Below are 12,176 nucleotides of genomic sequence, written 5' to 3' on the forward strand. Positions count from 1 at the left end.
TAGTAACCTTGCTCTCTATATACTGTACCAAAGTGAGGTATAGTGTGCATAGTCTAGTGGATTTCTAGAGGTGTAACAGAGGGTAAAGTACGTACTAGCATACTCTCTTTTGTGGTAGTGTGGGTGAACAGTCAGGCTTATCAGAGGGTAGGGTTAAGCATTTATTTTTCACACTCTGGCAAGAAACGATGTCACACACTCAGACTGAATCCAGAACAATTGTTTAAAAAAAGTTACCTTGTTATTTTATTACTAGAACCTAGAATTAATTAGATGCACGTAAGTGATGCTTTCAAAGCAGTTATACTTTTCAGAATACGATGGGTACTGGTTTTGTAGAAGCATACAAGTTACTTTGAAGTATGAAACGTGTCTTTAGAATATGTGAAATTACTTCAGGTTACTTTATAGTTACTTTTCAGTTACACTTCTAGTTGATGCAAAACGGATAATACAGTTTAGGCACTGCAGCACATCAGTAAGCAGGACAACTCCTTTGTAGACAAGAAGTTGCAATACAAGGCAGAGTAAACACTTAGAACATTTTTCAGAGAAAGGCCACACCATGCAATCCATTGGGAAAAACTAAGGTAGCAATTGCAGGTAAGTAAAACGACTTTGTGTAGTCCTTTTGGGGGAGAACCAAGTTTTTCCCCAATGTTAAATTCTGCACCCAAGGTGCACCACCAGCGGCACTAGGGAGGGTGCAGAGGGCATGGGTGCCAAAGCTAGTCAAAGGGGACTAGAGGCACATCGGCTGGAGGCTTCTCAAGGGCAGGCCAATGCCGAGCTAGGATGAAGATCTCTTGAGGTTTAGGTGAAGGCAAAAGGTGGACTCAAGGCACCACCCACAGCTTTAGGGGCGTCCGGTTGCAGAGTGCTCATGCTGTGTCAGAGGCCCCATGCTTTTCAATGGAGATTTTTAAAAGCCCAGTCTGCAGCAGTCTGTCAGCAAGCCAACAGCCAGTTTAGTAACTTCGGATGCAGGTGGAGGTCTGGATACCCTTTGGACCTGGTCGACCGGACACATGGCCCGAGGCTGCAGGGTTGTCTAATGTCAGGTTTTCTCCTTACTGGAAGGTTGTGGTTGAAGGAGGTTGTCGTGAAAAGGCAGCAGGAGTCTACACTGGATCTTGGAGGGGACACACTCGATTTGGAGGTCAGGACCGCTGGGAAACCACTTCAGGACCAGTAGGCCCTCTGGACACGGGTCTTGGACGGCGGTTGCAGAAGCCAGTCCTGGAACAGGGATTCTTGTTTTGGCAGGTTCTTGATCTTCTTTTGTGGACAGGGATGCTGTTCTCGGGAGTCTCGAGTCTTTATTGAAGGAGGCGATCAGTCCTCACCGAGTCTGGAGTTAACGGTACCCCCTAGTACCTAGGGCAAGGAGACTCCAGAGAGACTCCCTAGGAGCTGCAGCATGTATTATCAGCCTAAGCGAATCCTCAGTACCAACATGAAAACTGCCATTGCAGGCTGTGTATCCTGGTGCAGAGAAAAAGGAAGACATGACATGGCACGCCTCCTGTGTGCCATCCTCAGGCACTTCATGCAGTATAGGTAAGTCACCACTACAGAAGGCCGTATCTGGATGAGCAGATAGGCCCCTGTGATGTCCAAGTCTGTTTTTAGATGTTACAAGTGGACAGGGAAGTCATTTTGAGTACATGTGCCAGACACTGGTAAAAGAGTTCTCCAGCTACACGATGGCTTCAAGGAACCTTAGGATGTTTGATGTCAAACATCTCACCTTAATATACCCACACTGATTCCAATGACCGATTGTAAGAAAGTGCCCTCTTTTTGCATGGTTGCCCCCACTTTTTGCTAAACTGCTGATGTACTTTGACTGAGTGTGCCCTGAGTTCCTGCCAAACAGGTACCCATGTCCTATGTTCTTTCTCTAAATTGCATTACAAACAAAACCCAATTGGTAGTCTTTGGCCACAGGCCAGACCCTTGTAAATGTACCACAGGTACCAAGGGCACTGTGGCCAAGGAAGATCTCTAAGAGTTGCAGCACTTAATGTGCTACCCTTAAAGACCCTGTACCTTTACAGACACCCACTACCTTTGCAGGCTGTGTGTTTTGGTGCAGAACAAAGTGAAGATTCGACATGTGCCAAGCCCACAACCCACTGCCCTGGCATAGGTCCGCCACCCCTCTAGCTGGGTGCACTATACCAGTGGTGGGGGTACATGTGCATAAGCCCTGTACCCCTACAGTGTCTACGCCCATTCTTAAACCTTGTAAGTGCAGTAATGCCATTAAGAGTATATGGTGCTAAGAGTTTGTCATTTCAAGCTCCACAGTACCATAATGGCTTCACTGAAAACTGGGATGTTTGGTATCAAACTTATCAGCACATTAAACCCACACTGATGCCAGTGTGTGATTTAATGAAAAATGCACAGCGGCATCTTATAGATGCCCCCTGAAAAACGACCTAACACTAGTGTCTAGGCTGAGTGGCTGCTAGCCAGCTGCCACCACCAGACATGTTTCTGGACCCCTGGGTCAAGAGCCTGCTGCTCTGGGGTGGTCTGAAACAATGCACGTCCTCAGACGAGGTGCCAAGCCTCCATTAAGGGGAAGCTTAAAAGGCTTGTACCCACCCCTGGGAAGGGACCCATTGGTCCTAACCTTTTACCTGCCTGTAACACCACTAAATCTAGTATTTAGGGGCACCCCTGAACCTTGCTTCCTCAGACAAGAACCTACAAGAAGAAAAGGACTGAAATGCCATGCCGAAGCTAACCCAAGGAAGACTCCTAATGATTAGGCCCCAGCCCTACCGGCCCGTCGCCACCTCGAAAATGCTCCTGCAAAATCCTGGTGTGTCCTGCAGCCAGCAACCTTGAGAAACCCGGAGGACCTGCCTGTCTTCATTCCCAAAGACTTGGTCTCCAGTGAACTGGATTTGTTTATCTCCAACCTCTGGCCCCGGCAGGAAACCGTAAATCCGCCCCACTCTACACGCGCCGTCCACGGCCTGAGCGGGCAAACACCACGAGGAGGTTCTGGCGATCGTGACCGGAGATCCAGCGATCCCTGACCTGCCTCAAACCTCCAGCCGACGCCTGCAGCCTAAATCCGGAAGGCCCCCCGAACTGCGACCAGGAGCTGCTAAGAAGATCCGACCCTAAAAGGCACCCCTGCACCCAACGCCCCACAGCCTTGGGTGGCCCAACCGACGATGACTAGCCGACCCCCAATATCCCAACTTACCTCTCAAAGTAGTGGTCTTAACCAGAAGACCTTCGTCCCCGAACCTGCAGTGCTTTTGCAAACCGGAGATTCCCCATTGAAAGCTACAGGGCTTCCGATGCCAAAACAGCACTCTGCACCCGGCCGCCCCAGTGCCGCTGAGGGTGTATCTTTTGTGCTGGCCTAAACCCCCATTTGCCCTGCGCTTAAGTCCAGGAGCTTTGCTCCCAACAGCCAGTGGCCTGCTCTTCAGCAGCCACTAACTGGAGGCCCCCTATTCCCTATTGGATAACATTGGGTTTCCGCACCCGACTGCCCTAGTGCTGCTGAGGGTGTAACAAGAGTGCATCTTAGACCCTGGGGGACCCCTGAGTCTAACCCCAGAATACAAACTCCCACAACAAAATACTTATCTTTGAACCGTTAACACTATTTTCCTCCATAGGATAACATTGACTGTTCTTCTATGAAAGGTTTCTAAGTGTGGAGCTGGAAAATCTAAGAAATCCTTTTAAAACTGTACCGAATAAAAAACGCTTTTACTTGCCTGTTTTCTGGGAATGTCCCACTGCAGTATCCAGGTAATTTGCACTGTGTAAGAAAAGTTATCTAAAGAGTAATTACTTGTAATTTCACTTCAACGCCTATTCAAAGTATATGTACTGTATTTTCAAAGCATTGCATTTCTCAGTAACAGTACTGTAAAACAAAGTGCATTTACAATTCAAACTGTTACAACTGTATATTTACTGCAAAGTATTTATCACTTACCTGTGCCAGGCTTTCTTCGTTCTAGAAAATAAAATAACTAAATATTTTTATACAAAAATAATTGGTCTCAAGTTCAGTTTGAGTGTGTGAATTATTAATTTGCTGTGTGTATAAACACTGTCCTCTGATAAAGCCTTACTGCTCGATCACACTACCACAAATAGAGAGTAAGTGGTTATCTAACTTTACCTCTGCCTACCTTTGGGGTTCCACTGGACTCTGTGCACACTAAACCTCATTTTGGTATAGTATATCCAGAGCCAGCTTCCTACACCGGTCTACCGAGTTGCCGCTCGCTCCCCCACCAGCCCGACGCAGTAGCTCCCCAGGAATAGTACCCTGTGCTCCTGAAGGTCCAATACTCCCCCTACTAAGTGAAAGGACGCCAGGACCGACCGGAGACGCACAGGCCCAATACCCATGGAGATTGGACCCCTTGCATCAAGCAAAAACCGTGAGAGTCCAGTCTGGACTCCAGGACAAGCAGCCGTAGAGGGACATTCACACCGCAGAGACCCACTTCCAGAATTGCCCAGCTATCCTGATTTTTGCACCGTCAACTGTCAAGACAGACGACCGAAAGGCTCCAGGACTCTCAGAGCCCTCCAGACCTATATGATCTGCACCTGAGCCCTCCAGCCCGGGTACCAACAAGCCGACTGTGCTCCCTTGGCCCCTGGACCCTTGTGACCCAAGCCCCCGTTGAAAGCTCCTGGACTTGTCCCCAAGTCCCCCTCTGTAGCCTGTTTCTAGGTGTCCCACCTTGTCTTGCCCTGTGCAGCGTGCACAGCTAGCAACGTGACTAGCATTTCTGCCTCCAGATGCCCCAGGGTAGTTAACGAGAATCTGCTGGTGGTACTTTTGACCTTAGCCCCCACGACCCTAAGTCCAGAAGGAGACCCTTGGAAACCAAATGCAAATAACTGTATGCTATACATGTGTTTTCTCACATAGTAAAGCATTGTGCATAAGGACGCATTTAAGTGAACCTTTTACTCACCTGCTAAAATCAATCTCTTAAGTATTTACTTGCCTTCGGAGTTCTTAAAATATAAATTTATATAAAAATAAGACTCATTTTTCTAAATTGATCTGATTTATTGTCTGTCAACAAATGCTTAGCACTATACCCTGATAAGCCTAACTGCTTGCCCACACAACCACACGAGCATTTGGGATATTTGTGCCTCTGTAAACCAGTCTGGTTTTGCCTGGACTTTGTATAGTGGACCAAAAAGAGGTACACTGTGTAAAGAGCCAGCTTCCTACAGTATCGAACTAGAAAAACCCCTAACAAACGCACACAGTTCAGAAAGCAAAATATAACCTGTATCAATTGATGCTGAGAAGACCGTGACGTGAACCTGGAGATAAAAATTAGGCAAACCGGGTAAGATGCAGAGGGCTTAGTAGGACCAACTAAGAAAGAGGGAATTAAGGTAGTTATAGGTGGTACTAAATTGCTAATTGAATTTCACTTTACTATGAATGTTTTGGTATATGGCCCTATATTATAAGTTATCAATGTAGTGTGACCGGCTCCCGGTTTGATGGGTTTGCAGGAAGGATCGGAAAGAGCAAAACATTTTTTTTCCCAAAGAGTTTCCACAGGAGAGAAATAACATCCTTTAGTCCTCTTTCTAGACTATTCATTGTAATAGGTTAGGCTAGGTTATTCACTACTAAATGCAGCTGATTTGTGGCCAAGAGTGTTCTATAAAAACAAATGGGTGTCTGCAGTACTATCTGTTCAGTATAGTTCTTTCTTCTTAGAATACACAGTTTGGTGTATCATCTAGAAAAACAATAAGGTGATGGAAGAAATTCATGAATTATGCTCACCATTGGCAATATGTTAAGGGCTACATGCCAGACCATTGCTTTTAGCCCACTTAGCCGTTCTAGACAGAGACCCGCCTTATACAAATCAGTCTTGGTCGTGCTCCAGTAGGAATAGTCCAGCCGAAGCTGATCTATCTGAATAAGAATATTTAAAGAGTATACTTGATGCTCCTCAAAGCAACCTGATTTTCTAGTAATGTCAATGTAGGAAGCTGGCTGTATGTGATCTATCAATCTGATATTCTGCTTGAAGAGTCCAGGGTTTCCCTTATAAGTGGACATGGGCTTGCTCTAGCAATTGCGAGGTGCTCTATTTGGGGGCAGTGTGGTCGAGCCTTAGGCCTAACGGAGTGGTGTGCAAGATACCTGCAAATAGACACAATGATCAGTAAATTACACCGGCAACTCAAGGAGATGATCCACACCAATTTATAAAAATAGGAAGTATCTTTTACATATGTTTAAGCATTGGAGTAAAGTGTTTCAGGTAAGTATGTTTTTAAATGTTATTTCTTTTCAGTTCAAAAAGTAGACCGTGCAATTTTTGAGTTCTGCAATGACTTATGGGACCAATCTCCAGCCGTTAAGGTGAATAGTGGGCCAAGCCCAAGGCAGCATCAACATTACACCACCAGCGGCACGAGGGAAGCCGGGTGCAGGGTGCAAAACAACATCGGGGGCCGAATATTATTCTATGTTGATTGGTTTCGGAAAAGAGAGGCTGCAGGCTCTGGCTAGGTGGCCAGTCTGGATGAACTACCGGGGGACTCAGGCCTCACACTGACCTGGGACATAGGGACACCTTTAGTCCTCTTACCCACGGCCCAGGGGCAACGGGTGCGGAGGTGTCCTTAGGCTAAGGTTTTTCTTTACAGGAGCAGTGGAGAGGCTTGCGAGCAGATTCTCCTGGCGATGGTGGAGGGTCCACGAGGGGTGAAACCACGACGTACTCTGTAGTGCTGGGGGACCTTGATGACACCGTTGGCCCACTTCGACTCAAGCTTGGAGCGACTAGTGCAGTGGTGGCTCCAGGTGTTGGGTTTTGGTGATTCTGGAGGCCTCGGAGCCCTTTCTTTTGGAGTTACTGTGAGATGCAAGGAACAGTCCAGCTGTCTTGTGGGAGGTCCTGGTTCTTTATCGAAGGCAGGCTGCCCTCCCAAGTTTCTGAAATCAACAGCTGCAGGACGAGCCAACTGGCGCGATTTTCAGCGAGAGATGCTTAGGTCATCTGGATCTGTTTTTCTGGTACCAGGGACTCCCCTAAATACTGAATTTAGGGGCATTAGTGGGTTAGTAGCCAAGGGCTACTGATCCTTGGGGTCCCCCGTATGACCACTTCCTGTGGGAAGTATGCATAACCCTTTCCCAGAATTCCTATGTTTGCCATCACAAAGATGGCTACCTCTGAAAATTCTTGACCACCTAAGTGTAGTCCACCTTAGATGTGGCAAAAGCCTGGAGGTGCCACCCTACCTGATTAGCTAATTTCCCACCTGTCCAGGTACCAAGGGGTCCAGGACAAAGGGGGGGGGGGGGCAGCTTCCTCTCCTGCGACGGGATCCAGAATCGCATTCCAAACGCAGCTCTTTGAAGCTTGCTGGTCTAGAAAGGCAAATTAGCAGGTCATCCTGTGGTAGGGGATGTTACACCCTCCTTGTAGGAGAGTAGGGTCTGCAATCCTATGATCACCCAGATTTTTTGCTTTTTGCTGCACTGGTTTACGACTTTCCCTGGCTGTGGGCCTGCTAATCAGACCCACAGCCTAGCTGTTCTCTCTATCCAAATTGTACTCAGGTACTGAATTTGCACTGGGCCCTCTCCAAGTCCCTGTACCCAGGGCTGAGGTGTACCCAGAAGTCTCCCAGGGGCTGAAGCATGTATTATGCCACCCCTGGGCTGACTAACTAAACTGACACAACTGGCTGCACGACAGCTGGGGCAAGGTGGTGTACTGTGGTAAATAAATAAATAATACCCTATTTTTGAATGTATAAATGAATAACAGATAGCTCAATAAATAAGAGTCAAGATTCGAGGTAGTAGGAGTTTTGCAGGTTTAATACAGCATAAGGACAGGAACAGGACGACCTGCACGGGAATAGGATGGCAGCTGCCGGGGGCAGGATCGGGAATGACGGCTAACTTTTAATAACAGTACATGAGCATATATACATAACGCAAACACATAGCATTACATTGCAATAGGCGTAGCAGTGGGTGGAGCAATAGGCGTGACGCGTAGCAGTCGCGAAAGATAAGGGTGAAAAGAGGTGTAACAGGGCGTATACATAGACATGTGATGCAAACGTAACAGAATATGTCATGAATGGGGCGGAAACCATGGAGGGGGCTACCTAAGGAGCCGGGACCTCTAACCTGATGGTGCGCGCAAACTGGCAATGACGTATCACTAGGAGAAGCTGGGGGCTTCGAACTCTGTGCTAGGAGCAGAGACTGAAGTCTGGAGAGTCAGGGCGACATGTACCTAAACAGTATCTAGTATCTGATGTTTAGAGAACATGTTGATATAAACTAGAAGTCAGGAGGGGAAAAACTTACAGACTCTAAGACTGGAGCATGCATTATTCTACATGTAGTGCGTGATGAAGAATATTAAATGACCATTAATACAGTATTTCTCTAACATGGAGACGTAGAGGCTAGACAATGACGGTAACTATTGATGCGATTCAGTAGCTTAGGAATGCAGAGAAGGAGGGCTGTACTGATAACTCGAATCATAACATACTCTTGGCAGACTCAGAGGCAGAGCCAAGCTGAGCCGGGCACTGCGAGGCAGGAAATAAGTGAAGGGTCGAGGATACAGGTGGGGGCTGTATCGCTCCTCAGCGAGGCTTCAGGGGACAGGAGCTGAATCTGGTGTCCAGGCCCTTTTGAGGCCTAGAAACGGGGACTTTACAATGGAATAACGTGCACACTGAGAAACGTGGCAACGTAGCTTTACATAGGCCTGATATTCGTAGTATTCACGAGAACTGGAAACTGCCATACTAGAGGCGGACACAACTGTAATTGCGTCTTTAATCAAACATGGGGAATAACATATGCATATTAATCATGCACATATAACATATGATGGATGACATGTAGGGACACAGAACATGGCAAAATTTACTTTTCCACATTCCCTCCTTGTCACTACGTTTCATCAGGAAACATCAATATTCATGATACCATCTATCATTTCATACAGTATCATTTGCTCGTCTCGAATTGTCTTGGAACGGGATTTAGAACGGGGCTTGGGACTAGGAATACAAGAGGTAGCACAAATGCCGCAAATCGCAGGGCCACATTGTATACAGAGGCAGCAGCTAAATATGATCGCTACTGCAATACCTAGAAAGGACAAGACTTTCCATCCCCAGGCGGAAATTATATTCCAGAACCAACCGGACCATGTCCAGGTGCCTGGATCTTGGTGTAACAGATGAGCAATTTTATGGAGTCTGGTTATAGCTGAATAGACAGACGGCGCGTTATTTGGAATGAAAATGCAGCAACTAGATCCGATGACTCTACAGGCCCCGCCCCTATCGGCCAGTATGACGTCAAGGACGAGACGATTTTGGAGCACGACAATTCTCATAAAGGATTGTTCTTAAGTTAAATTACTTAGAGCAGAAGTAGTCTCAATTACTACGGCTTCGAGTGTTCTGGTTAATCTACGTATCAGTTTACTATTCACAACTGTACCTAAATAAGGGAAGACACCTTTATTGATATCTATATATTGTTCTAGAGCAGTTTCAGTATAATCGACAATCGGGAGGTTTCTCTTGTGTCTAGTATGTACTAGGTGGGAATTCCTATGGTAGTCGGGTGGGGCTAGAAAAACAGGTGGCAGTAGGAAGGCAATGTAACAGGTTCCCTCCCAATCGAGGGGCAGACGAACATATGCGGTCTGACCACAAATAAAATAAGAATGACGTGAAGCTTTGAAAATAGATTTCCTACTGTCACTATACTTGACAATAGTAGTACAATCACTATGTCCTACATGTATGGAACCATTATTTCGGACACATAATTCGCCCTTGACTGGTAGTACTGAAATTGCAGGTAAATCTGGAGTGGAATCAGACTGAACATTCAGGACCATGAGATTCGAAGAATAATTACCTAAATTGTACACTTCATTTTCTAGATCTAACCCGATTCTGTGGGGAAGACCTTGCTTGTCTGGAAAACATGTACTGTTAAGAAAAGACATATCTGTTGAGGATGACGTTAACGTGGACCATGCTCCACACGAACCATTATGTGAAAACGGATAAGGAAAGAGTGGCAGAACTCCCTTCGGCGTCTGGAAAGGGGGGAGTCGACCACACACCCAACAATTAGTGGCATTGCTGGTCTGGTGTGAATAATGTAGCATGCGGATGAAAGAATTATTTCGCATAGCGAGGCGGTAAGAGAGTTCATGAGGAGGCAGATCACTAAATGTGTGCTCTACTGTAACATTAGCAGACTTATTTACATGAGAAACTGGAAAATACAGGTAAAAGGCATAACTGGTGCAGGAAATCATAATGCTGAGAAATAATATGAAACATAGAAAAACGATACATCGGATTGAGTTTTGACTAACTCTCTCACTATGGGGGTCTATTTTATACATGTCAGAAACAGTCTAACCGTTTCACCTAGGGGAGGACTTAGACAATCAAACTGGCTGACTTATTTTACTAGACCTTAACTTGAGTTTATACTCCTGTTGCGGAGTTTTCTCTAGCAGGGGAGGGTTTGTAGCAATGTCTTTTGCGGGACAGTCCTTGAGAACAATATTTTGGCAATCCTTCAAATCCTGGGAAATGTTCTTTGAGACGGGTTTCAGTCCATAAAACTTCTTTATATGTGAAAGGTGCACCCAGCCTTTGCGACCCTCCAACTTCACGGCTGGCGAGGAGGACCTGTCGGGGCTCCTTCCAGCGTGGCTCCAACGGACTTGAGCGGTCAAAATTGCGAACCAAGACCATGGATCCTGGAACGATTTCATGCGGTGCCACCTCGGTATTGTCTGGAAATGCGGCGGCAACCTGTGAACGACAAGAGTTGAGGGCAGACATCAAGGAAGCTAGGTAATCTGTCAGCATATTACTTGAAACATCGGTAATACTTCGGGGTCTAGGAGTACCCCACATGTTAGGGGGGCGGCCGAAAACGACCTCATACGGGGACAGACCTGATCTGGAATGTGCGACCATGCGCATATAGAACAAGGCAACTGGCAGAGCTACTAGCCAGTCCACACCTTTCTCTTTACAAATTTTTGCGATGCGAATTTTCAGGGTCTGGTTATGTCTCTCTACGAGACCTGCTGCTTCAGGATGGCGTACACAATGGAACTTCCACTGGTATCCTAACAAAAGGGAAACATGCTTCATCAACTCAGATGAGAATGGCTGGCCGTTGTCAGAATATACGACCCTAGGGAGTCCATAACGGGGGAAGAACTCACGAACCAACTGCTTGGCAGTGGTCGCGGCTGTGTAATCTGGGACTGGATATGCTTCTGTCCACCTGGACAAGGCGCATACAACTACAAGGACATACTTGAAACCTCGACATCGCTCCATCTGAATATAATCCATCTGGAGGACTTCAAAAGGGTGGTCAGGAGGCTGGAATCCACCTTGTTCCACCGGGACACTTTTACCTGGATTAAACTGACAACATATCATACAGGTGCGGACTTTCTGCTTGGCTGCAGCTCGTAAATGCTTGTTGAACCAAATGTTCTGGATACTGTCTAGCATAGCTTTTTCTCCTAAATGTGCTGGACTATGTGCGGTATTGATAATGACTTGAACCATAGAGTCGGGGAGAAACCATGTGGCTTTACCCTTCGTTAACCATCCTTGATCTGTCTGGACCCCTCCTTGTTCGGACCATTTCTTGATTTCTTCAGGAGTAGCATGTAACTGGATATCTATGACATCTTGTGTAGGGTCCTTAACTGTCATGCATGTAGTCGGATCTGGAGTGTGTGTCTGTGTCGGATTAACTGGAATGTCTGGAGTCTGTGCTGTAAGTTTGGCTGTGCGATCTGCTAGATCGTTACCCTGGGAAATAGTGTCAGTAACTTTCGTATGTGCTTTGCATTTCATGATTGCAATGGATGTCGGTAAATGTATTGCATCTAACAGAGCTTGAATAAGGAGACCATGCTGAATCTTGGTTCCATGAGAAGTCATGAAACCTCTCTCCTGCCAGAGCACTCCAAAGTCGTGTACAACTCCGAATGCGTAGCGTGAATCTGTGTAAACATTAACTTTCCGGTTCTTAGCGTGTATGCAGGCTTGTGTCAGAGCAACTAGCTCTGCTGCTTGAG

The 12,176-nt window shown here is 46.5% G+C and overlaps 1 protein-coding gene across 1 annotated transcript in view; it reads left to right on the forward strand.

Annotated features, from left to right (window-relative positions):
• HSPA9 (heat shock protein family A (Hsp70) member 9) overlaps positions 1–12,176 on the forward strand; it is a 360,992-nt gene that overhangs the window by 58,489 nt on the left and 290,327 nt on the right. The gene's annotated exons all lie outside the window — the stretch shown is intronic.

The sequence above is a fragment of the Lissotriton helveticus genome, chromosome 7, assembly GCF_964261635.1.
Source record: "Lissotriton helveticus chromosome 7, aLisHel1.1, whole genome shotgun sequence".
NCBI classification, from domain to species: Eukaryota; Metazoa; Chordata; class Amphibia; order Caudata; family Salamandridae; genus Lissotriton; species Lissotriton helveticus.